This window comes from Sus scrofa, chromosome 17 (assembly GCF_000003025.6).
Source record: "Sus scrofa isolate TJ Tabasco breed Duroc chromosome 17, Sscrofa11.1, whole genome shotgun sequence".
In the NCBI taxonomy this organism is placed as follows: Eukaryota; Metazoa; Chordata; class Mammalia; order Artiodactyla; family Suidae; genus Sus; species Sus scrofa.
Genome location: NC_010459.5, coordinates 43,629,992 through 43,656,069, shown reverse-complemented (window position 1 = coordinate 43,656,069; position 26,078 = coordinate 43,629,992). Strand labels below are relative to the sequence as shown.

Genomic DNA, 26,078 nt, shown 5'->3' with positions numbered 1-26,078 from the left:
GTCATTTCCTGTCCTCAAGGGGGATTAAACGCCACATCAACCGGGGGTGCAGCACTTCTGGAATTTTGACGTCTCTCCTCCCAGCGAAGAGCCAGACCTGACAGGCTGCAGGAGTCCGTTTAATTCCTTGCTTCCCTCCTTTACTCCTGTTTGAACTCTCTTCCTTGAAGGGGGTGCATCTCTCAGCCTGTGCGTGGGACTCCACCTTGGAGGTCCTGTTGCCAGCAGCGGGCCACGTCTTAGACTCTTGTCACCCACTCAGGTGGAGGGTGAGTGGGGGACCGGGGCCTCCTTTCTGCAACCCAAGGCCTTCTGGGAAGCAGAAGGGCGTGGGGTGGAAAGGGCTGGGGGCTGGGAAGCCCCCTCCTCTAAGGTCTAGGGGTAACCTGGGTCCCCTGCTCGCCCCTCCCATGCCACTCCTGATGGCTCTGCTCCTGCCCAGAGATGAGAAGAGGGTGGTGGCCCTGCCCTGGGGATGCTGGGACTGAGGAGGGCCGAGTGCGGTGCCAGGGACCTGAGTGAGCACAGCTGGGCCACCCACTCTCGGGGGTCTCACCTGGCAGGGGGGCATCCTCTCTCCCCTTCCTCTAACTCCCTCAGAGTCCCGGAGCCTCATCTTAGGGTCACCCCAGACTTCTCCCCCACCAGCTGGGTATCACTGACCCCTCCATCTCAGAGAAACTGAGCCTCACATCCTGGAAACTGAGGACGAGGCGTGACCAACCCAAGGTGGTGTGGTGGTAAGGAGGTGACAGAGCAGAGAAGGGGCTACGGACACCCAGCTCTGCCAGCCCATCCCCCACCCCCTCCACCCTCCTCTCTGCGTCCCTCCCCCGCCCCACGCTCCTCCAGCACTTAATTTTAATGGCCCTTTGATTGCGAGCCTCTTCTTAGGAGACCCTAATCATTATTAATGAATTTGGGCTGCTCCGGCAGGAGGAGCCAATGAGGCCGGCTGGCTGGTGGGGAGCTGGATCCACCAGGAGCCAGCCGCGGGCATCCCCCTGCGGGCCTCGGAGGAGAGCCCAGTTAAACCAGACCCCGGGGCTGGAAGGGGTTCCTGTCCATCCAGATCCCCGCGGCCCTTGCCTTGGAGAGGGTGTAGCTCACTGAAGACCAGGGGGTCAGCCTGGGAGCAGAGCCCCCGGACCAGCTGAGCCCCCTCATCCCGCAGCCTCCGGTGGCCTGGGGGTGGGGACCTGGGCACCTGCAGGCAAGACCCTCCTCTCACTCCACACGCTGGGCTGCTCCATCAGGAAGTCTCATGGGCCAGGTTTGGGTTTGTTTTCCAAAAATTGAAAGGAGAAAAACGGTCCCAGTGGGGAAACAAAACAGAAAACAACAAAGAACAAAATCTCTCTTAGGATCTTTCTGTTCTGAACCTTGTCCAGGCCCTGCCAACTTCCTGAGCTCCTTCGGCACCAGCCCCCTGGGGTCAGCTGGAGCTGGATCTGCCCCACCCTCCTCCTGGGCCTTTGAACCAGCCCCAGATTGCTCTGAGCCTCAGGGTCCTGGGTGGTGGAACAGGCCTTACCTCACACCCCCTGGGTTTGGGGGGGATGGAGTAAGAGGGGGGAGTTGGATGCATTTTGCAAATGAGGCTTCCTGATGATAATTTGCTCACAGGCAGGAGACAGACACACTCACTCACACGCCCCCGCATCCCTAATGGGGCCTCCTCGGAAGGTGCTCCTGGTTTCTGGAGACGTGTGATTACTCAGTAGGCTCTGTGTAATTATTTAATCAAGCCTCGACCACGTCCTCAGCGTGGAGCTGGGCGGCTGACCAGACCCTGTTCCGCCTCCTCCCCCACGAGGCTAATCAGTTAGAGGTGCTGAGAGGGAGAAGGGGGCCAAGCTGGGGTCTGTTCTCTCTGTGTCACCGCTGGGCCGCGTGGGTAGGATGGCTGGAGGGAGGGCCGGGTCACCTTGGGGCTCGCCTGGGCTGAGCGGCAGGCGGAGGAACCTGTGCGTGTGCGGTCCCTTATTTTGCTTTTTTTTTTGTCTTCTTGCTACTTTTGGGCGCTCCCGGCATATGGAGTTCCAGGCTAGGGTTGAATCGGAGCTGTAGCCACCGGCTACGCCAGAGCACAGCAACGCAGGACCGAGCCACGTCTGCACCTACACCACAGCTCACGGCAACGCTGGTCCTTAACCCACTGGCAAGGCAGGACCGAACCGCACCTCATGTTCTAGTCGGATTCTTTAACCACTGCCCACGACGGGACTCCTTATTTGCTTGAGACAGTGAGGACCAGAGAGGAAAGGCAGCACGGAGTTTCCACCGATCTGGCTTCTGGGGTCCCCTCCTCCCCCCTTCTCCCTGCTTCCCCTGTCTCTCCTTCCCTCCTCTCCTCCCTCTCCCTTCCCTCCTTCCTTTCTTTTTATGTTTATTTATTTATTTTTTGTCTTTTTAGGGCCGCACCCACAGCATATGGAGGTTCCCAGGCTAGAGTTGGAATCAGAGCTGTAGCTGCCGGGCTACACCACAGCCGCAGCAATGCCAGATCTGAGCTGGGTCTGCGACCTACACCACAGCTCACCGCAACGCTGGATCCTTAACGCACTGAGCGAGGCCGGGGTTGAACCTGCATCCTCAATGGATACTAGTCAGATTTGTTTCCAATGAGCCACGATGGGAGCTCCCTTCCTTCCTTTCTTTATTCCTCCCCCCTTCCCCTTCCTTCTTCCCCTCCCCCCTCCTTCCTTTTCTCTCCTCTCCCCTCTCTTTCCCCTGTTAGACAAGAAAGGGAGAAACGCATATGTCCTCATTGGCAAACATAATATAATAAGGTGGCAATCTCCCATGAGCCTCCTCTTCCTCAGCCACACTCCAGCCCTTCCCCAGAGGGGACTCTGGTCCCAGTCCAGAGGCTTGCCCGCCAGACATTCTCTGTGCACACACAAACTTACCCAAGTTCCTGCAGAAACGCGGGTTTTGGTGTTTGCTTTTGCTCACGTAAGCATCCCTCATGACCCGAGCATGGTTCTTCCTTGCAGGTTGCCCCCTGGGGACATTCGGCTACGTCTGGAGATGTATTTGATCGTCACAGCTGGTGGAGTGGGTGCTACTGGCAACCAGTGGGTGAAGGTCAGGACCCTGCTAAACATCCTTCAGTGCCCAAGGCAGCCCCCACGACAAAGACATATTGAGTCCAAAATGTCAAGACAGAGAGCCGAGGCGGAGAAACCCTAGTCTAGAATGTTCCTCAACTTGCTCTGTTTGTTGTTGTTTGTTTTAGTTTGCTTCTGTTTTTTTGCCATCCCCGTAGCATGAAGAAGTTCCTGGGCCAGGGATCAAACCTGAGCCACAGCAGTGACGACGCCTGATCCTTAACCTGCTGCACCACTAGGGAACTCTTCAACTTGCTCTTTTCTAAAAGCAGTACATCTTGGAAATCTTGACAGGTTAGTAAATATCTTCTCCTCCTTCCTTTTACTCCAGGGTAGTTTGTCTGTGTCGCCGTCTGCTTCCCTAGTTCTCCTCTGATAGACTCGGGGCTGCTTCTGCTCTTTCTGGGGTTAATGGAAATGGCGCTTTGGCGGATGCCCGTGTTCCTACACGTGCAAGACTGGAGCGTGTTCCTCCTTTGGATGCCTGGGAGCAGGATGGCTGCGTACACTTACTTTCAGTGTCAACACATAGGGCGCCGTGCTCTCCCACAAAGGCTGTGACATCTTACCTTCTGACTTTTCCTACCCCAAACCCGGTGTTTCAGGAAAGATGATGAAAAAGAAAAAGGTTGGAGTTCCTGTCGTGGCGCAGTGGTTAACGAATCCGACTAGGAACCAAGAGGTTGCAGGTTTGATCCCTGCCCTTGCTCAGTGGGTTAAGGATCAGGCGTTGCCATGAGCTGTGGTGTAGGTCGTAGACACACCTTGGATCCTGTGTTGCTGTGGCTCTGGCGTAGGCCGGTGGCTACAGCTCCGATTAGACCCCTAGTCTGGGAACCTCCATATGCCGCGGAAGCGGCACAAGAAGTAGCAAAAAGACAAAAAAAAAAAAAAAAAAAAAAAAAAAGAAAAGAAAAAGAAGAAGGTTGAACTTAGAGTGGTTATTTTCCCAAGAGGACTAAGGGAACTTGACCTTCAGAGAGGGGTGGGGGCCCAGCCATGACAGCCCCCAGACAGTCCTCTGTAGTGCAGCTGGTGAAGGACAGACTCAACCACCCCCACCACCCTGTGCAGCCCCTTGGGGGAAGGACAGGAACTAGGTGGGGGGCTCGAGTTTCACAGATAAAGCTCAGGAAGCTTGAGAGTCCCTCCCATCAGCTCTGAGAAGTCACATCTGCCTGGAGCCCCCACTGGAGCCCACAGGACCCAGAGGGGTACAGCGGACCCTGAGCGTCGTGGCAATTCCAGTCCATTGAACACCCTACCAGATGCCTCACGGCTCTGTGGCTGGGGTTGCCAGATTTTTCAGGACATCCATGCAGTATTTGGGACATTCTTTTTTTTTTTCTTCTTTTCTTTTTCTTTTTAGGGCTGCCCTCTTGGCATACGGAAGTTCCCAGGCTAGGGGTTGAAACAGAGCTGCAGCTGCCAGCCTACACCACAGCCACAGCAACACCTGATCTGAGCCGAACTGCGACCTACACCACAGCTCACAGCAATGCCAGATCCTTAACCCACTGAGTGAAGCCAGGGATGGAACCTGAATCCTCATTGGGTTGGTTTGGGTTGGGTTCCTTTTTTTTTTTTTTTTTCTAGGGCTGCACTCGTGGCATATGGAGGTTCCCAGGCTAGGGGTCTAATCCGAGCTGTAGCCGCCGGCCTACACCACAGCTCACAGTGACACAAGATCCTTAACCCACTAAGCGAGGCCAGGGATTGAACCCACAACCTCATGGTTCCTAGTCAGATTCGTTAACCATTGAGCCATGACGGGAACTCCTTGGGTTGGCTTCTTAGCTCAATGAGCCACCACGGGAACTCCCAGGGGACATTCTTGCACTAGAAAGTAGTTCATTGTTTATCTGTGATGCAAACTTACCCGGGTGTCCTGTGTTTTACCTACAACACTACCCACTACCCACTACCCGAAGCAGCAAGGAGGAGAAGAGGGGGACCTCTGGCAGTTTCCCATTAGCCTGGAATCTCCTTTTGGTCTTTCATCTTTTCCCTCCCCAAACCAGTCAGACCCTCTAGATCTGGGAGACCCCCTTTCCCTCCAGAGAACCAGGAGGAAGCTGAGGGGCAGAGCTGCCGGCACCTGGGACAAGGTAAGGAAGGAGTGCCTGGCAGGGTTGGGACAGCCCCTCCCTCCTTCCCCATCCCCCTTCTCATCAGCGTCTCGACACCCACCCTGGGAGAGCTGAGTCTCACTGCGTGTGTGAGTGGTGAGGCTGGATGAAGAGGGTGGGTGCGTGGGCGTGTCCAGGGCTGTGCTGCTGACCCCACCTCCCCCCACTGTCCATACTTAGAGCCAGCGGCCACGGCCAGTATAATTAGTTCATAAATCACTCCGAGTGATAAATAGAATGATAGATGCAGGTTTCACTTGATCACTTTTTTATTAAGGAGAAATAAATCAACACCACATTGTTGCTATAAACCTTTCAAACGGGCCAGATCCTGGCTGGTAGAAGCTGATTAACATGGCCACATGGAGGGACTGTTTGTAGCTGATCCCTGAGATCAATCAATCCCTGTCATTTTCCCTTGGAGGAGGGGACCGAACAGGTGCATGCAGAGGAAGGTGGGGCTGTGTGGATGGTGCGGCCGTGGGGGAGAGGGGGTGTGTCTTGAATCTGTGCCATCAATTGGTTGAGTCTCATGGTGGTGGTGGGGTGTCATCTTGTCCCGTCTCTGAGTCACAGTGTCCTCTCTGCCAGAGGTGAACAGTGTTAGTTATAACCAGTGTAGTTAGTGTAGATAGTTGTTCTTAGCACCCGATAGAGCAGTGGGTACCAAACTGCTCCATCTTGGGACTCCTTTACATACCTAAAAATTTTGGAAGCCCTCGAAGAACTTTGGTTAGTGTGGGCAATCTCCATCAATATGGATTGTATTAGAAGTTAAAACAGCTAAATATTTATGAATCCCTTTTTAATAGCAATAACCTATTCTGTATCCATGCAAATCATGTCTTTAACAGAAAATAGCAATATTTCCAGAACAAGAAAAAGACATGAGAAGAGTGGCATAGTTTTACCTTTATTTATTTATTTATTTATTTTTGTCTTTTTGCGTTTTCTAGGGCCGCTCTCGTGGCATATGGACATTCCCAGGCTAGGGGTCTAATTGGAGCTGTAGCCACTGGCCTACACCAGAGCCACAGCAACACGGGATCCGAGCTGCGTCTGCATCCTTTACCACAGCTCATGGCAATGCCGGATCCTTAACCCACTGGGCAAGGCCAGGGATCAACCTGCAACCTCATGGTTCCTAGTCAGATTCGTTAACCACTGCGCCACGACAGGAACTCCTTACCTTAATTCTTTTGACATCAATTTATGTTGAATTTCTCTGAAAAGATTAAGGTGAATCAGAGACAGACAGTCTCACATCTCCTGCATTTGATCCGTTGCGTTGTCCTGGTTCAAGTGTGTGAAAAAAATCTGGGAGTTCCCTTGTGGTGAAGGGGGTTGTCACTGCTGCTGTGGTGCAGGTTCCATCCCTGGCTTGGGAATTTCCGCATGCCATGGGCATAGCCAAAAAAAAATCTGGCCTCACTGAAATAGGCCCTTGGAAAGGAAGGAGTATTTTAATGGCCTTTTCAAGGAACTGTGGCTACTACAAATAGCTCTGGAAAATCCCTCCATACTCTTGTGAGAGAAGGAGAATAAAAAGGCAAATCACATTTTAGTACTATGAAAATTTAGACTTTGCGGAACTCCTGAAAGGATCCCAGGAACCCCTAAGGGTTCCCCAGGCCACACTTTGAGAACCACTGGGTTGACACCTGCATGGAGAAAGTTGGTTGCAGGGGTCATTGTCCTTTCCCTGGCCCATGTCACAGCAGGTCTTGGAGCATCTGCCTTCTTCTCCTCGGAAGGTGGCCCTTCCTTCAAGAAGATGGTGCTGGATGTCTTCCACGTGCCTCCTGGGCCTCTGTCCACTTTCCCCACCCTGCCTGGGCCCCGGGAAGTTGACCTGCAGACCGCATGGTGGCCCTCCTTGCCTTTGGCTTCTGGATGGGCCCAAACAATGGGAAGTTCTGGCCGGAGACTGGAGCAGGGAGGAGAGTGAGGGCTGGGGCATTGATTTCTCTCCCTCCCTCTCTAACAGGTTGGTGACAAGAGCCACACCCGGTAGCCCCTCCTCCCTCCCTGTCTCAGGACCTGTTCTCCTTCCCCATCCCTGGGGCACACCACCATCCTGGTGGGCTTTTCTGTGTCCCACTCAACTTAAAAAAAATTAGACTTCCTTCAACTGCCATCTGCTTCCTGCGGGATTCCAACTGCTGTGCAATTTCAGGGGAAAACTCCCTGTTTTGGATGAAACTGGAGAAAATAAGCAGAATGAGGAGTGAGAATATCCCTCCCCGCCCCCAACTCGAGTGCCTGAGCTTGCTCCTATACAAGGCACCTTCCCAGGCTTCATTTCCTAATCTCCGAGGGAGGACCTCTGAGAAGCTGGGTGGGAATCCTATACCCACAAGCTCACAGAGGATAAACCTGCCAAGGCCACACAGGGCAGCAATGGCCTTGTAGTTGGTCCAGGTCACTCCTGTGACATACATCACGTCCAGGAGTTGTGTGGGTCTGGTAGAGGAGCTGTGCTTCCTCCTTGGCCCTCTAGCCCTGACTCTGTCCTTTCGAGGCCCCCCCCTTCTGAGCCCACTGCCTCATTTTCTACAGCCTCGTGAGTGCTCCTATGAGCCTCTCCGCCTCCTCCCAGCTGGGTGCTCCTTGGCTGGTGCTCTGCCTTTAGCTCTGTCCCAGAGGAACCTGAAGTTCCCTGTTTTTGACCAAGCCCCCTCTCTCTTCATAACATCATGCCTCTGGCCACATTCTTTCTTCTTTCTGGTGGGCTCCTTCCAACTGCTCTCCCGGGACAAACATACTCATTTTTTTCTCTTGCAGAAAGCCACTTCTAACTGGCTTCTTCCCCAAAGAGCTAAGTCCTCCCTCCTAGGTGTTCCCATCACTCTGTGTACATCTTGGATGTGTCAGCATCGCCCTGTGTTATAGTACCTTCTCTTTCTCTTATTTCTCATGAGGCATCGCCTCCCCAAGTGTGTGTATCAGTTAGCTACTGCTGTGTAAAAAACCATTCCAAAACTTAATGACTTAACAACAACAATTCTTTATTAAACCTGTAATTCTCTGGGTCAGCTGATGGTTCTGCATATCCTGGTTGGGCTTGGCTGAGCAGTTCTGCTCCTGGCTAGGGCCCCCTCCCTGTCAGCTGATTGTTGGCTGATCTAGAATGGTCTTGGCTGAGATGACTCATTTTTATCCTCTGGGGTCTCTCATCCTCCAGCAGGCTAGGTCAAGCTGGTGTTTTGGTGGCTGAGCAGAGTTCTGAGGGAACAAGCAGAAGCATGCAAGGCTGATGGAAGCTTGAGCTCAGAACTGGCACAGTGTCACTTCCAGCATGTTTTATTGGGCAAAACAAGTTACAGCGTCATTCCAGCTTCAAAGTGTGGCAAAACGGACTTCATCTCTTGTTGAGAGGAGCTGCAAAGTCACACTGCAAGGGATGTATATACAGGGAGGGGAAAATTGGTACCACATTTGCAATAAATGTATTACAATTTTGGTTGGCCATACAATATTTGTTTTAAGTGCTATAAAACAGTCCCTGTATGATATGGTGCAGCAATATCACTGTATGAAACTCACAACATGTATTACTATTATTCAGTAATACCCTTTGTGGCATAGTTGAAATAAATATCTTTTATACAAACATGTGTAAAACAAACAAAAAGGAGTTCCTGCTGTGGCACAGTGGCTTAAGGATTGGCGTTGCCACGGCTATGGCATATGTCACAGCTGCAGCTTGGATTTGATCCCTGGCCTGGGAACTTCCATATGCCGCAAGTGTGGCCAAGCTAAAAAACAAAAAATTGGAGCCACATTTGCAATAAATCTGTTGAGAGATGAACGCTCCTAAAACTCCCATTGCAAATGGGTAATTTTTATAGACCAAACTCTTGACCATGGCCTTCAAGGCCCCACATGGACTTGCCCTGCCAACTTCTTCATCCTTAACCTGCACCACGCTCCATCCACATTGGCCTTTTGTTCAAAACCTTGCCCTTGCTGAGCATGCTCCAGCCACAGGGCCTTTGCATCTGCTGTTTTCTTTGATACATCCCTTCCGCATTAGTGTATCCTTTAATTAATCAATTCTTCCCTTTCTTTGCATTTCAGCCCAGACCTTTCCTGACTTTCTTGATTATGTTGAATCTTCCTCTTATAGGCTCTCGGCATTTATACTCTGCTTCTTACAGCTGCAATTTTTTGTTTGTTTGTTTGTTTGTTTTTTGGTAGCTCTGTGGCATATGGGTTCCTGGGCCAGGGATCAGATCCAAGCTGCAGTTGCAACCTACGCTGAAGCTTTGGCTACACCAGATCAAACCTGCATCCTGGCCCTGCAGAGAGGGTACTGATTCCCCTGAGCCACAGCAGGAACTCCTAGCTGCCCTTTTTCTATTTATATTTATTTAACAAGCACTCATACGTTGAGCTTACCACGTGCCAGGCATGGTTCCATGTATGTTGTAAATATTAAATCATCTTATCCTCAAGGCCATTATATGGTCAGTCTTAGTTTTATCCCCATTTTACAGATGAGGAGGCTGAGGTACCAAGGAACTTAGCCATAATCCCACACCTATTAAGTGATGGAGCAGGGATTCAAACTCAGGAAGTCTGGCTCCACTACCCCTCTGTCTTCCTCTCTCGTGACGACTTGATTCAAATCTGCTTCTCCAACCAGTGTGTGAACCCGATGAAGGCAGGGACCACATTCCTTTGCTCCTGTCTCACAGCCTTGGGGTCTAACACTGTGTCTGGCACACACTCAGTGCTCAAGATACGTTTGTGGAGTGAACAATCTGGAGACATCAGTTGCCTAAAGCCATGGATGAAGGGGATTTCTGCAGCCCCTTCGAGCTGCAGAATGGCGATGCTCTCTGCAGCCCTCACGCCTCCCCAGAGGGGTCCTTCCGTGCCCTGGGGATCCACCCCCAGCCCACAGCCTCCATTTCGCTGAAGCTCCAAACCCCAGGAGCCTCCTTTTTTCCTTCGCATCTCTGGCAGCTGCTTTCTCTGCGATGGCCCTGAGGACATTTCCACGGTGCCAGCTCCCTCCCGCTTTCCAGCCACCCCCAAGTGTGTGACCCTGCTAAGAGTGCAGTTTTCTCTCCCTCTCGCCCTCACTTTGATTTGATCAGGCCAAATCTGAAATGATGTGTGAAAGTAATGATATTTTGTAATTAAATCTCTGGTGACGGCCACCGCAATTTGTGCTACATGCATTGTTCATAAGGAAAAAACGCATCAATTCATTTTCTGACCGGCTACTCCAGGGACTGGCAATTAGGAGAAGCTCATCTCTCGTTGCCTCGCATATTAAAGAGCTACTGAAACGCAAAGAGAATTTGGGAGGTTGTTTTTTTTTTTTTTTTTTTTTTTTCAACCTTCTAATAATGTTAGCTTAATTAGGGAGGCTCAGTGATAAAGGGAAAGTTTTGGATGACTTGAGCATATTGTGGTTGGGGGGAAAGAAAGAGCAGATAAAGGGAAATGGAGGCGTGGGGCAGACTGGGGAGGGCTAGGAGATGAGGAGTGTTCCATCCTGAAAGATTCGACTTTGCTGGACCACGGTGGGCAGTGGCTACAGACAAGAAGTCCCAGGGCTGACCGGGCCTCAAGTACTATTCCCTGAAGGTTCTGGCTGGACCTTTTCTTTTTGCAACCTATTTCTTTTTGTTTGTTTTTTAAAGTTGCACTTTCAGCATGTGGAAGGTCCCGGGTGAGGGGTTGAATCAGAGCTGCGGCTGCCAGCCTACACCACAGCCACGGTAATCTTGGATCCTTAACCCACTGAGTGAGTCCAGGGATCGAACCCACATCCTCACAGACACTATGTTGGGTTCTTAACTCTCTAAGCCACAAAGGGAACTCCCTGTAGCCTTATTCTTGCCATTAAGCCTTGGTATGTGTCTTTCTTACTCCCCCTTGCCCCCCCTCCAGCTCTTCCTTTAATCTGGTTATAGCTTTTGGCATCTGAACTGGACCAAGGTACCAAAAGATTGTTCCATCCTTTTTTTTTTTTTTTTTGAAGTAGGCCTTATTATTATTATTATTTTCTTTCTTTTTTGGCCACCCCACAGCATATGGAGTTCCTAGGTCAGGGATCAGATCCAAGCTATAGCTGCGACAATGCCGGATCTTTAACTCACTGTGCCGGGCCAGGGATTGAACTTGCCCCTCCGCAGCGACCTGAGCTGCTGTAATCAGGTTCTTAACCCCCGGACCACAGTGGGAACTCCAAGATGAACATGTTCTTGCCGTGTCCTCACAGGACAGGAGGGGCACGGGATCTCCCTGAGGTCTGTTTTATAAGGGTTCTAGTTCCATTCATGGGGCTCCACCCTTATGACCTAATTACTTCTCAAAGGCCCCTTCCCCTAATACCATCCCACTGGGGATTAGAGTCAACCCATGAATTTGGGAAGCAGAGGGAGGGACATAAACACATAGTCTATAGCAGGTAACCAGTAGCCACATGGCTGCCCAGCCCTTGAACTGTGGCTGGTACAACCGAGAAGCGGAACTTTATTGTAATTAGTTTTAGTTAATTTAAATGCAAAAAGCTATGTTTGGTTGGTGCTACCCTATTGGACAGCATAGCTCTAGACCCTAGGAGATCCTAGTGGGGACCCCAGCTATCCAAACCCATCAATTTCCAGCATGGTCACCAGCAACATCATGATTGAGTTGTCTTCTCCCTGGAAGCCCCTTTGCATCCCTCCTGTGATAGGCTCAGCGCCTATCATGGAACAAGTCTTCTACCAACACTTGTTAACTAAATACCTGCTGATGCCAAGGGCTTCACCTGCAGGATTTCAACGAGTCTTCTCAACTGTGCCGTGTAGTTGGTCCCATTGTATTCTCCCTCCTCCTTTTTTTTTTTTTACCTGTAAAAGAGAGACTCAGCAAGGCTGACCGACTTCTCCTGTCAGGCAGCTGGTAAACATCTGAGCCAGATTTGGAATCCATGTATCTCTGCTCCCAAAGTCTATACTCCTTCCTCCGCAGTGTGCTCAGGGGCCAGTTTGGGATGGATCTCCATGACGACCGCTGACCTGACAACTCCAAAGGTGTCATTCTTAGGGGCTGCCTTAATAGACATGGATTCAAATGCAACTTGTTTACTTGGGATGTGGAGACAACACAGGGAGTGAGGAAGTGAGACAGGGCGGGGAAGGCAGCCAATAGCAGCTGTGTGATCCTGCTACTTCCCACCGTGTGCCTGAGGCTTAATTCTGCTGGGAAGGGTGGGAGGCTGCATAGAACCTCACAAGGTTAGTCTACCCCAGGGGCGAGGGAGCTGGGGTGTTTATCCGCCAACTCTCATTGCTCCCTGGTTGAGAGATGCTCTGAGGGTGTAGGTTGCATTTCTGGCCTTCCATTCAAGTGGACACAGCAGACTTGATGGCCAGAGAAAATCACCAGGGAAAGAAGTGATAGTTGGCAGCAAAACCAGTATGTTGTAGAAGGTCCCTCACTCTTGCAAAGATCCTGGAGTCACCGCACTAGCCCTGTTTCATCAGAAGGGAAGGTTGTGGGTTTGGGGTCTGGGGTTCCAAAATTCTCTGACCCTCCTTAAAGATCCTGGGGTTGCCTTTTAAGGGGTTTAGCCATTACCAAAGCAGATGGGTGCTTTGCTGAGGATCTTTGAAAACTGGAATCTATTTGCAGTTCCTAAAGCAGGGCTGGGGATCTTTGCATATGTATAAAGAAAGTGTTTTCTAAAGCTCCTAATGGTGTAAATAAGGTTTAGGTGCTTGTTGAAACCTACTTTGCAAGCGTTCCCAAGGTCTTTAGAAATGCTTGTCAGCACATAAACAACTCATGGATTATAAATTATTCTTCTGTTTCATTAAAGCATGCCCCCTAATCACTGATCACAGGCAACTCTTGGTTTGAATAACTATAAGCTCTTGAAAAAAATGTGGGTTTTGTGTATATTCAGTAATACAGGTTTGCTTCTAAAGCCAGCATGACCTCCCCATTCCAGATTCAAAAACATAAGCACTTTGACTATATCATCTTCACTGTTAAATTGTTCAGATGTAGTTTTCTTTCTAGGTTTTAATGGAGTCAGAAGCTATAGTTAAGGTGGACCAGACACTTCATCTTCTTACTTCTTGCTGCCCTCCGAATGGAAACTAATGTGTATTTAGCATCTCTTAAGTGCCCAGTCCTGGATTAGGCCATTTCATCCAGGCTGCAAACTTGCAATGAGTATTCGCACTGCCGTTTCGTGGAGAAGGCCAGGCTCTTTCCTGGGGAAATGGGCGGGAAGATTTCATGACATATCCACCGGGTGAATCAGTGGTTCTCAACCCCAAATGCACTGGAGAGTCACCTGGGCAGCTTTGAAAGCTGCTGATGATCAGGCAGCGCCCAGAGCAATGAAACCAAAGTGTCTTGGAGCAGCCCCTGGGGCAGGCTTTCCAGAGCTCCCCAGGTGTGATTCCCCAGGAGAACCGCAGCATCAGCAGGCACAGGGCCTCTCTCCCAGGGTTGAGTCCTAACATCCAGTGTGGTGGGAGTGACAAGGACACCTGAGCATGTGGACCTGGGTTTGAGTCTTGGCTCTGCTCCATGTTGTAGTTTTGGACAAGGTCCCTGGTCCCTGGGAGCCCCCCTTTGTGAACGAATGATCAGAATATTCATCATAATGAAAAGACCTGACTTGCAGGGTTCTTTAAGGATTTCATGGGATACCCAGACATTGGAGAGGCCCGAGTTTCCTCCCATGAAGGGCCTTGGCGCCAACCTCTTCCAGCCTCATCCAGGTGGTCTGGTCCTCCCTCCCCCGACCCTGGAAGCCTGTGGCTGACCCCACGTCCCAGTGCCGGCCACTTCTCTGGAAGCTGATGCCCGCGACGTGCTCAGCAGTGCCCGTCTACTCCTGAGGAGGATGGTATCGACATTTCAAAACAGTTTAATTATTCTGCGGCTGCCTGGCTATTAGCTGTGACAAGAGAGCTCAGGGCTATTTTTCAGCATTAATTTTCCATTTGAAATGAATTCCTTTTGGTTACACTTTTTAAATGTTTCTTTTAATTAGACGCAATTACTTCAGAAGAATTGCTTTTATTCCTCAGCCTGAGATCCCAGTGATAAAGTCGCTATCTGGCCCCACTGAACGGCCGGGACGGCTCATTTAGTCGCTGCACTAAAGTATATTGAACTAGGAAATTATACAGCGAATCAACTATTAATTCCTTTTATGATCGCTCACTCTAACATCTTGAATGAGATCTTCAGGGGGAAATTTAGTCACAAGAGGGATCATTGTTCTCCACCTCTAGCCTCAGGCCCAGAGTTGCGGGGTGAGGGGAGGGGGTCTGGCAACTGGGGGGCTGCCCTGGTGCTGGGTCTGACACAGGGGGCGGGATGACACAGGACTCCTGGCTGTTCTGGGGTCTGGGGTCTGGGAACAGTGAAGCCAAAGCCCCTTGGCCATGCTGGAGGGTGTACCCTCAGCTCCGTGCACGGGGAGGGGGCTGTGGCCATGCAAAGGGGGAATACGAGCAATTTACTGGTTGCAGGTTTTGATTTCTTTGGGGGTTTGGTACTGGGAGTCAGTAGATGGCGCTCTTCCTCTGTGTTGGTAACTCTGTCCCGGCTGATGGGAGGCCCTGGGAGAGCTTTCACAGCCAGGCTAGGAGCAACCCTTTCTTTAGGCTTTAGCCCAATCCACTCTTTACAGATGGGAAAACTGAGGCACGGAAGAGTGCACAGTCACAGGCAGACGAAGGCTGCACCAGATCTCTTGGGCCCCAGTGGAGTCTCTGAACATGGCCCCCGGGGTTTTCTTGGCATGGAAAGCCACCCTTCCAACTCTGGCTGGCTGATGGCTTCTGCTGGAGAGGGGTTTGTTGGTTAAGGTCACAGTTCTACTCGCCTAGGGCTACTTTGCCCCTGTGCACCTTAGATGCTGCCCTCCTAGCGTGCTGGATGTGGAAGGAATGGACAGAACCACGGGGAGCTCCTCAGCACTTGGAAAGCACAGGGCTGCGGGGGCTTGGGGCAGGGTCGGGCAGAAGTGGGCCCAGATGCTGGCAGTGACTCTCTACGCCTCACTGGACAGCTGCTCTAAGCAAGGCAGTGGGGCGGTGATTGGAGAGATGAGAAAGGAAACACAGCCCCGACCTCCAAATCGCAACATGGTGAATGTGTAGAATTTCTTTGAGAGGAGCTGGGCTTTGAGGGATGGTTAGGAGTTCGCAGGGAGAGGGTATTCTGGGTAGAGGGCACAGCAAATGCAAAGGCAGGTGTGAGGGTAAGAAGGTTGGTAGAGTGGCAGGAGAATGGCAGAAGGGCTACATGGAACTGCCCACCCTAAGCCTGTGCGCCATGCCTGCGAGTTTGGACTTTGTCCCGAGGGCAATGGGGAGCCACTGAAGGTTTTCAGCAGAGAGGAGACACAGTCAGATTTATGATTGTGACAGATTATGCTGGCTGCTCTATGGAGGATTTGAGACAGCAGGCTGGGCACCTCCCTGGGAGGCTTTCCCCGCTGTCCAGGAGAGAGGCAAACATGGCCTGAATTGGGACAGGCCTGGAGGCATCAAAAAAGGCAGGTGTGGTTTTGAGCAGAGCTGCCTTATGACTTTTGTTGACTTTGGACAGTTCTGCCTTTTGGGCCCCTTCCAAAATAACAGGTTTTTTTTTTTTTTTTTTGTCCTAAAGCTTTCATCTTTTTCTGAGAGAAAAAAGTGAAACATTTTTGTTGTCTATTCTTCAAGTTAATTTTTTCCTGATTTAAAAAAAATTAAAAATACCGTATATACTATTCAGCCTTAAGAAAGAAGGAATTTCTGCACTATGTGACAACATGAATGAAACTTGAGGTCATTTTTTTTTTTTTTAGGACTGTACCCGAGGCATATGGATGTTCCCGGGCTAGGGGTTGTATCAGAGCTGTAGCTGCCAGCCTAAACCATAGCCTCAGCAACACCGGATTCTTAACCCACTGTGTGAGGCCAGGGATCGAAGCTGCATCCTCATGGATACTAGTCGGATTTGTTACCACTGAGCCAGGACCGGAACGCTCTTGGGGTCATTTTTGCTAAGCAAAATTAGCTAATCACAGGAAGACAAATACTGCAAGGCTCCACTTATAGGAAGTATCTAAAATCATCAAATTCATAAAAAATCAGTGGTTGCCAGGGGCTGGGGGTGAGGAGGAAGAGTTACTCGTCGACAGGCATAAAGTTTCAGGTGACTACACCTTGCGTTTACACAATGTTATATGTCACATATAATTCAATAAAAGGCGTTTCGGTTAAGTAAGATGAATAAGGTCTGGAGATCTGCTATACGACGTTGTACCAAGAGTCGACAGTAATGTATTATACGCTTAAAAATGTGTGGAGAGGAGAGCAACTTTCTGTGGTGGGTGTTCTTACCACAATAAATGAAGAAGAAAATGTTAAAACATTGCTGGGCATCTGTAAAATATCCTTGGCCTTAGGCATGGTGCTTCGGAGCCTGATGAAGAGGCCGGTGCTGGTTTGGAGGGAGAACAGATAGGATTTGGAACTTGGGTCTCCTGCTCTGTGGCTGAGAGAGGACGTGGGACCCTTCCCCTCCCCTTCCTCCTTCAGCCCCTGCCCACCACCTCCGTGCCCTGGAGGATGAGAATGAGGACAATGATTAACACTGCCTGAGGGAGTTGCCATTGTAGCTCAGCTGGTTATGAACCCGGCTAATATCCATGAGGACGTAGGTTCGATCCCTGGCCTCCCTCAGTGGGGTTAAGGGTCCAGCATTGCCGTGAGCTGTGGTGTAGGTCGCAGACAGGGCTCGGATCCCAAGGTGCTGTGGCTGTGCTGTAGGCCGGCAGCTGTAGCTCTCATTCGACTCCTAGCCTGGGACCTTCCGTATGCTGCAGGTGTGGCTCTAAAAACAAAACACCCACTGAGTGCTTACCAAGTCCAAAGCATTTCATATGCTCTATTTCATTTACTGCTTATTATAGCTCTTTGAGGTTGGGATGATTATTCATTTTAGGTGAGAAAGCTGATGCTCAGAGAAGGTGACTTGGCCTGGTGCGGAGTTCTTGCCCAGGGATCATCTGAACAGAATCTCTCTCAAGTTGTATCCGGGGGAGGAGAGGGTGGTCAGCGGAAGTCATGGTCATTACTCAGACCTGATTCTCTTCTGCCCCCAGTACCCTGCTATAGACTGAATGCTAGTGTCACCCCTCTCCCCAGTCTCCCTTGCTGCATCCCCAGTGTGATGGTATTTGAAGGTGGGGCCTCTGGGAGGGAACTGGGTCGTGAGGGTGGAGCCCTCATGAAGGAGTCAGTGCCCTTTTAAGGGGATGAAAGACCAGAGCTCTCTCTTCTCTCCACCACAGGAGGACACAAGAAGAAGGTGGCCATCTGTAAGCCAGGAAAAGTGCCCTCACCAAGATCCTGGCCAGGCTGGCACCCCGATCTTGGACTTTCAACCTCCATCACCGTGAAAAATACATGTTTGTTTTTTCAGTCACCCAGTCTACGGTGTTCTCTTATAGCAGCCTGAGCTAACCCAGATATACCCCTTTCTCCAGTCCTGGTCAGGATGTGCTGCCCCACAGGGCGCCATGGACCACCACTCAGAGCCCTGGGACCATGGCTGGATGAAGGGAGATGGCAGGTCCTTCCTGTGCACATTGAAGTGAGCCAGGTGTGGTGTTGTGAGGCCCACCAGCCATTTCCTGGGACATAGGACTTTCTTTCCCAAAATCAGGACAGTCCTGGGAGTTCCTGCCCTGGTTCAGTGGGTTAAGAGTCTGACTGCAAGGACTCCCGCTGTAGCACAACAGGACTGTCAATGTCTTGGGAGCTGCTGGGATGAGGGTTTGTTCCCCAGCCTAGCGCAATGGGTTGGGGATCCTGTGCTGATGCAGCTGCGGCTTGGGTTGAGACTGTGGTTCTGGTGCCTGACCCGGGAGCTCCATATACTGCAGGGTGGCCAAAAATGACGAAAGAAAGATGAAAGAAAGATGAAGGAAGGAAAGAAAGAAAGAAAGAAAGAAAGAAAGAAAGAAAGAAAGAAAGAAAGAAAGAAAGAAGGAAAGAAAGAAAAAGAAAAGATAGTAAGAGTCCAACTTGGAGTTCCTGTCGTGGCACAGCAGAAATGAATCCGACTAGGAACCATGAGGTGGTGGGTTCGATCCCTGGCCTCCCTCCGTGGGTTAAGGATATGGCGTGGTCATGAGCTGTGGTGTAAGTTGCAGATGCGGCTTGGATCTGGCATTGCTGTGGCTCTGGTGTAGGCCAGCAGCAACAGCTCTGATTAGACCCCTGGCCTGGTCTAATGCTGTGGGTGTGGCCCTGAAAAGACAAAAGACAAAAGACAGAAAAAAAAAAAAAGAGTACAACTGCAGCAGCTCGGGTTGCTACAGAGGTGTGGGTTCATTCTCTGACCAGGCACAGTGGGTGAAAATTTTCCGCAGCTGTGAGTCCCTAGCTCCGGAACTTCCATATGCCTTGGGTGCAGCCACTAAGAAAAAAAAAAAAAAAAAAAAAAAAAAAAAAAAATCAGGACAGTCCTGGGCAAACTGTGTTGGTTGGTCACCCTAGGCTGTTTGTGTGTGATCGTAACACAGACCAGTCAAACATTTCTCCTGCTAAAGACACAGCCAGTTACTGCCTGGTCTTTGAATGACCTCCATCCTGTAGCATGTTTCCAGGGGAGCCAAACTGACTGGTTCAGCCACTTAGGACGGCTGGCTTGATTGGCTGATGAAAACATCTTTGGATGTAAGTAGCAGTCTTCCGAATATATTGGAGAATTACTGTTGAACTTGAGGTCACACACTTTTCAGTTTGAGCTCTATTTTTTCAGGCCACGTGGAGCTGAATTTTGTTGTCCCTTTGAACTCCACTTTCCGTCTAAATTTTGTTCCTGTGAGGAAATGTGTGTCAGCTCTGCGTGTCTTCAATTCCACAATTTCCAAAAAGTAAAAATGCGTGATTTGTATGAGGGCGGTGATGAGATGATTTTAAGCAGTTCAAAACCGATCAGATTTTTAAAACATTGAAAAAAACCCACAACGTTGTTTCAAATGAACATTAGAATTAAAAAGCAAGCATCTGGGCAGGAAAAAGGGATGGAGTGTTGAGAAAATCTTAGGATTAAGGAGCACATTAAATGGAGCTATCGACCACGGATGGCTACGTGTGTGTGATTGATACCTGCGCTATTATTGTTTGGAAAAGGTAGAGGGGGGTGGGGCAGAAAGCAGTATTTCCTGGCTTTGCCTCTTAACAGGTGGGTGAAATCCTCAACCTCTCCAAGCCTTAGTTTCCTCATCTATAAAAGAGATGACCGTTGGGTTGTCTTGCGGACTAAACGAGATCATTCATGGAAAGTTCAGTTCTTGGCATATAGTAAGGCCTATGAGTAGAAACTAATTATTTTAATTTTTTTTTAATTTTAAAAAAACTTTAATTTTTTTTTTTTTAGGGCTGCTGTGGCATGTGGAAGTTCCAGGCTAGGGCTTGAATCGGAGCTGCTGTTGCCAGCCTATCCCACAGCCACACCAACGTGAGATCCCACCAGCGTCTGTGACTTACACCATGGCTTGTGGCAACGCTGGACTCTTAACTCACTGAGCAGGGCCAGGGATCGAACTTGCTTCTTCATGGATACTAGTCAGGTTCATTGCTGCTGAGCCACAAGGGAACTCTTGTTTTTATTTTTATGGAAAAAAAAAAAAAAGACAAATGACCAGAATACATAGGAATTTGAGCAGTACTGCTCTCCACTTTTATACACAGAAGAGAGAGTAGCTAATATAAATTAATCTCATTCAAACAGAATTATAAGAAGCATAGTTGTGGATAATACTCTCAAAAAGCTCTGGGGAGGAGTTCCTGTTGTGGCTCATGGCGTTAAGAAACTGACAGAGTGTCCGTGAGGATGCACGTTCAATCTCTGGCCTGCTCCGTGGGTTAAGGATCTGGTGTTGCCACAAGCTGTGGCGTGGGTCGCAGACACAGCTCGGATCCTCTGGGGAAAGCAACTCTGGTGCCAGCACTTCAGAGCCCATCTCAGTTCTGCTTGCACATCAGTGTCACATGGGGAATTAAAAAACATCCTGATGCTCTGGCCCCACCCGTGGAGAGTCAGCTTTAATGTATCTGGAGTGGGGCCTGGGCATCGTCCCTGAATGCTCCCCTGGTGATTTTAATGGGCTGAGCACCACTGCCCTATGTAATCATAGATGTTTAACATCTGTCTGTCCCAAAAGGCTGGAAGCTTCCCCACAGCAGGGACTGTAAATACTTGTTGAATCAGAAGTGAGTGAATGAAGGAGGCTGTTTAAGCAAGTGTACTGGGAAGGAGGTGACAGCCTGGCTTGCCCATGACCCCTGACTGCTGGGGGCTGGCCAGCCCCAAAGAGGAAAAGCACTTCTGTGAGTGGGGTGGCTGAAGTATGCATGGGTAGCTCATAGAAAATCCATCAGTCGAGGCTGATAAACGTGGCCCAGGGGACGATGAACAAGGCTGGAGAGAAGCCCTGAATGCCAGGTAGGGAGCTTGGACTCCTTCCACGGGTTACCTCTTCTGGGATCAGTACTTCCGTTCTCGCCCCTCCCCTCTTGGAGCTGAGCTTCAGGGTGGAGAAGGCTTGGTGTCAGTTTCTCCTACTGATGCCCATCCTGTCATCCACTGAAGCCAGGGCCCAAGAGGAAACCCACACTCCAGCCGGACTCCCGAGAGCATATGGGCCTTGGCAATCATAATAAGAGGAAGCCATCTTCCTCATTAATTGATTAATGTAATTAAAGAAAGATAAGTACGTCAATACCGACCACATTAAAGTTAATTTGTACAGGCAATTAGCTTTGCTCTCTCCTTCACGCTAACTGCCTCAGACGTGCTTGTTCCCCGGAGGGCATTAGTGGGTGCTAGATTTAAACCCTGCTCCCATGAACCCCATACTGGGCAACTTGGTGCCCAAAAGGAGTACCTGAGCCCCCCTGATGTGCATTAGCAACAAGCTCTGTGACCTTGAGAGCTGTCTCCTAACTTCTATGACACTCAGTTTTCTTGTCTGTCTAATGGGGATAATTACATTGATCTCAACCTGGAGATGTGTGTGCCAGGTCCAGGGGAGGAGTGGGGCGTCCTCTTTCCAGTGTCCTTCCAAAGACAGCCCCCTGGTGGCCAGCCTTGGGCATGCATTTGCACCAGACCCTTGGACAGAAGCACTCCTGGAAGGTCTCTGGGGACTTGGTGGCTCTGGTTCTCATCCCACCTTTCTCCTTTGTTGACCCTGTCTCAATCCTCACTTGCTCTCCAGGGGCTACCTTTCAGTCTTTCTGCCCCTCTCTCTATTTCTCTCTCTCCCCTCTCCACTCCCTCTGGGCCATGACACTCATCCCCAGGGAAACTCCCCATCTCTTTCTCCAACCCCCTGCAACTCTCTCTCTTGAGTTTTCCCACATCAGAGAATGGCACCTCCATCCCTCAAGGGCTCAAGCCAGGAACTTGGGGGTCACCCTTAACATATCTACTCCCTCACCAGCCCCACCCAATCCGTCCACAAGTCCCCTTAATTCTTGTAACAGTGTTATTGAGGTTTCATTGAAATACAATAAACCGCACATTTTTAAAGTGTGTAATTTGAAGATTTCACATGTGCGTGAGAACCATAAATACACTCGAGAATGAATACATCCTTCACTCCTGAAAGTTTCCTCATGTCCGTTTGCCATCCTCTGTCCTGCCCCTCCCTACATCTCTCCTCCCTCCCATCCCCAGGCAATCGCAGATCTGCTTTCTGTCCCTGAAGCTTCTTTTGCTTTTCTAGAATTTTATATTAATGGAATTATACAGTATGCATTCTTTTTTCTCTGGCTTCTTTCCCTCAGCTTACTTATTTTGAAACTCATCCATGATTTTGCATGGGTTGTTAATAGTTCATTTCTTGCAGACTAGTGTTCCATGGAATACCATGAATGTATCAGTTTTTGTTTATTCATTTACCTGTTGATAGATATTGGGGCTATTTCCAGTCTGGGGCTGTTACAGTTGAGGCTGCTCTGCGCATGCCCATACTAGCGTTTGCGTGGACATATGCTTTCCTTTCTCTTGGGCAAACACCCCAGGAGAGAAATGTCTGGATGACATGTTGGTATACATTTAACTTTTTTTTTTCTGTATACAATTTGATGAGTTTTTTTTTTAATTTTATTTTTAGGGCTGCACCTGTGGCACAGGAAATTCTCAGGCTAGGGGTCAAATCGGAGCTGCAGCTGTCAGCCTACGCCACAGCCAGAGCAACGCGAGAGCCAAGCCATGTCTGCGACCTACACCACAGCTCGAGGCAATGCCCACTGAGTAGGGCCAGGATACTCATTGGGTTCGTTACTGCTGAGCCACAACAGGAACTCCCTGGATCACCTTTTTTTGGTATTTTTTTCTCCATTGATTGCCTTGCATATTTGTAAATAAATAAATAAATAAATAAATCAGTTGACATGTATGTGTAGACCTACTTTTTGTTTGTTTGCTTTAGGGCCACACCACAGCATGGAGGTTCCCAGGGTAGGGTTTGAACTGGAACTACAGCTGCAGCAACACAGGATCTGAGCTGCACCCGTGACCTGCACCACAGCTTACGGCAGTGCCGTATCCTCAACCCACTGAGCGAGGCAAGAGATGGAACCAACAACCTCATGGTTACCAGTTGGATTCATTTCTGTTGTGCCACAATGGGAACTCTTGTGTAGGCCTATTTTTGAACGAGTAGTATTGATTTTACCTTCCAAATATCTCTCAAGTGACATCCCCTTTTCTCTATCTCCACAGTCACCTTCCTAATCTGGGCTGCCACTTGCCACCTGAATGACTACAGCAGCCACTGTCCTGGCTCCCTCTCCTCACTCTGGCCCCTGTGATCCATTCTCCACTCAACAGCTGGAAAGAATTTTGATCAGGTCACTGCCATGTTCAACACCCTTCATTGGCTTCCCTCTGCCTTGAACAAAACACCCACAAAATTTTGCCATGACCCACAGGTCTGCACAATCTTTTGTTCAGCTTCCTCTTTGATTTTGCCTCCTGCCACCATCTTTTCCATTGTGTTCCGTCTTTTTCTGAATTCTTGAAATGCATTCTGTTCCTTTTCACCTCAGGGCCTTTGCATATGCTGTTCCCACTGTTTTGAAGGCTCTCTTTCCCACTTTTGTACTCTTGAGTGTCTGAGAGGTAATCATTTTCCTGTTTAAATGTTCCTGGAGAGTTTGACTCTCTTCCCCTCTCCTACCTAAATCCAGTCTTTATGGCCTGTCTTCAAACTCATTATCTTCATGTCTGCATTGATTAGCTGTGTAATAACAAAGCACAGAATCTTGGAGTTCCCTTTGCGGCACAGCGGAAATGAATCTGACTGGGATCCACGAGGACTCAGGTTCTATTCCTGGCCTTGCTCAGTGGGTTAAGGTACCAGCATTGCCATGAGCTGTGGTGTAGATCACAGGCAAGGCTCGGAACTGGCGTTGCTATGGCTGTGGTGTAGGCCAGCAGCTATAGCTCCGATTGGACCCCTAGCCTGAGAACCTCCATATGCTGTGGGTGTGGCCCTAAAAAAAAAAAAAGCACAGAATCCTAGTGGCATTCAACAGTAAATATTTATTTCATTCACAAGATGCTGTCATCTACTTTTCATCCATTTCCTGGGATCATCAGGCCACCCAAGGTGTGTTCTCACAGCTATGGCTGAAGTGAAAGAGGATGAGCTCACTGTGCATGTGTCTTCCAAATTCCTATTATGCTCCTATTATGCCAAGACCACTCATATTGCATTGACTAAAGTAAGACTCAAATTGGCCGAAGGCCATGGGCAGGAGGGACTGCAAAGTTGTATGGCAGGTCTTGATCCAGAAAGGGGCGGAGAGGTGGAGCCAGTCATTCAGCCTCCCCCACATCATTTACTTGATCACATTGGATAATTAATGATGATGCGTGTCTTTATTTGAGTGCTTGTTAATTGTTTGTCTCCCCCTAGACTGTATATCCTTCGTGGAAAGGGCACTGCCTGGCCCATGTATGGCTGTATTCTGCAGTGCCTATCACGATACCTGGCATGTATCAGGTGATCAATATTGAAGTAATTGCTTGAATGAATGAATGAATAGACTTCGTTTCTTTCAGCCTCTTTTCCTTATCTGTAAAACTAGGATCATAATCTTCAGGGCCCGGTGTTGCTGGAAGGATTCCACGTCGGTGAGCGTTGTCATCGGGAAGGCCCTTAGGATTTGGTAGTTTAAGGTTCTCCTCAAGATGAGGGCCCCATCTTGACCCAGAGGACCTTACCCTCGCAGGGCCCAGCCCATCCCCCATCCCCGCTCACCAGGGAACACACTCTGGCTCCTTCTGTAGGGCAGTGAGTTGCCTCTAGAGTCCTGGAAGTCGGCACCCCCAGTCTGAGTGCTCCCAGGTCCCCCTGGAAAACTGATGTCTTGACCCCCATGAGAAGCATCTGTTCACATGGTCCAACTACCACATCTGAGTGGTCCTACCCTGCTCCCTCTGTACAGCCTGCAGACTTGCTGTGTGGGAGCATGAAGGATGTCCTTTTCGGTATCATCGGCATCTTCTGTCTGAATAGAGGGCATCTTTCTAGGACAGGAAGTGTCACATCTTTAAGGATGTCTTCTTCCCCCCCTCCTCCCCCTCCCCACCCCGAACCTGCGGCATACGAAGTTCCCAGGCTAGGGGTCATATCGTGGCTGCAGCTGCCAGCCTACGCCACAGCCAGAGCAATGCCAGCTCTGAGCTGCACCTGCAACCTACACTACAGCTTGTGGCAACACTGGATCTTTTTTTTTTTTTTTGTCTTTTTTTTTGTTGTTGTTGCTATTTCTTGGGCCGCTTCTGCGGCATATGGAGGTTCCCAGGCTAGGGGTTGAATCGGAGCTGTAGCCACCGGCCTACACCAGAGCCACAGCAACGCGGGATCCGAGCCGCGTCTGCAACCTACACCACAGCTCACGGCAACGCCGGATCGTTAACCCACTGAGCAAGGGCAGGGACCGAACCCGAAACCTCATGGTTCCTAGTCAGATTCGTTAACCACTGCGCCACGACGGGAACTCCCCAACACTGGATCTTTAACCCACTGAGTGAGGCCAGGGATCAAACCTGCATCCCACGCGACAGCAACTGGGGCTGCTGTAGTGACAATGCTGGGTACTTAACCCACTGCATCACAAGGAGCTCCTCTTCTTTTTTTTTCAACCAACAAAAAGACCTAATTGGCTTTATTGAGATGCAATTTACAGACATAAAAATTTACCTATTTAAAGTATACAACTCAGTGGATTTTAAAGAGTTTTGAAACTATCGCCATACTCTGTTAGCAGAAAGAAATGCCTTACCCGTTAGCAGCTACTTTGTCAACGCTGCCCTGCATCTACTGAGGTAATCATGCCATTTTGGTCCCTTATTCTATTAGTATGGGGCACTACCTGACAGATATGTAGACCTTAACCAATGTGCCTAGGAGGGATTCTTAACTTTTTTGTGTGCTATGGACCATATGGCAAGCTGGTGATGCTTATGTATCCCTACTTAGCATAATGATACTCGATCATACTTTTGATTGAAGTTAAACCCATAGACTTACAAAGGAAACCAATTATACTGAAATAAAGTTCTCTCCAAGGACTCCTTGGGATTTGTGGACCTCAGGTTAAGATCTGCTTGAGCAGGGTTTCTCTTTTGTCTTTTTGTCTGTTGTTGTTGTTGTTGCTGTTGTTGCTATTTCTTGGGCCGCTCCCGCGGCATATGGAGGTTCCCAGGCTAGGGGTTGAATCGGAGCTGTAGCCACCGGCCTACGCCAGAGCCACAGCAACTCGGGATCCGAGCCGCGTCTGCA

The 26,078-nt window shown here is 49.7% G+C and overlaps 1 long non-coding RNA gene across 1 annotated transcript; it reads left to right on the top strand.

Moving 5' to 3' along the window:
* LOC110257414 lies at positions 1,787-6,184 on the top strand. Its single transcript, XR_002339976.1, has 4 exons — positions 1,787-1,897; positions 3,000-3,090; positions 3,272-3,407; positions 5,135-6,184. It is a non-coding gene; the product is annotated as an uncharacterized LOC110257414 (long non-coding RNA).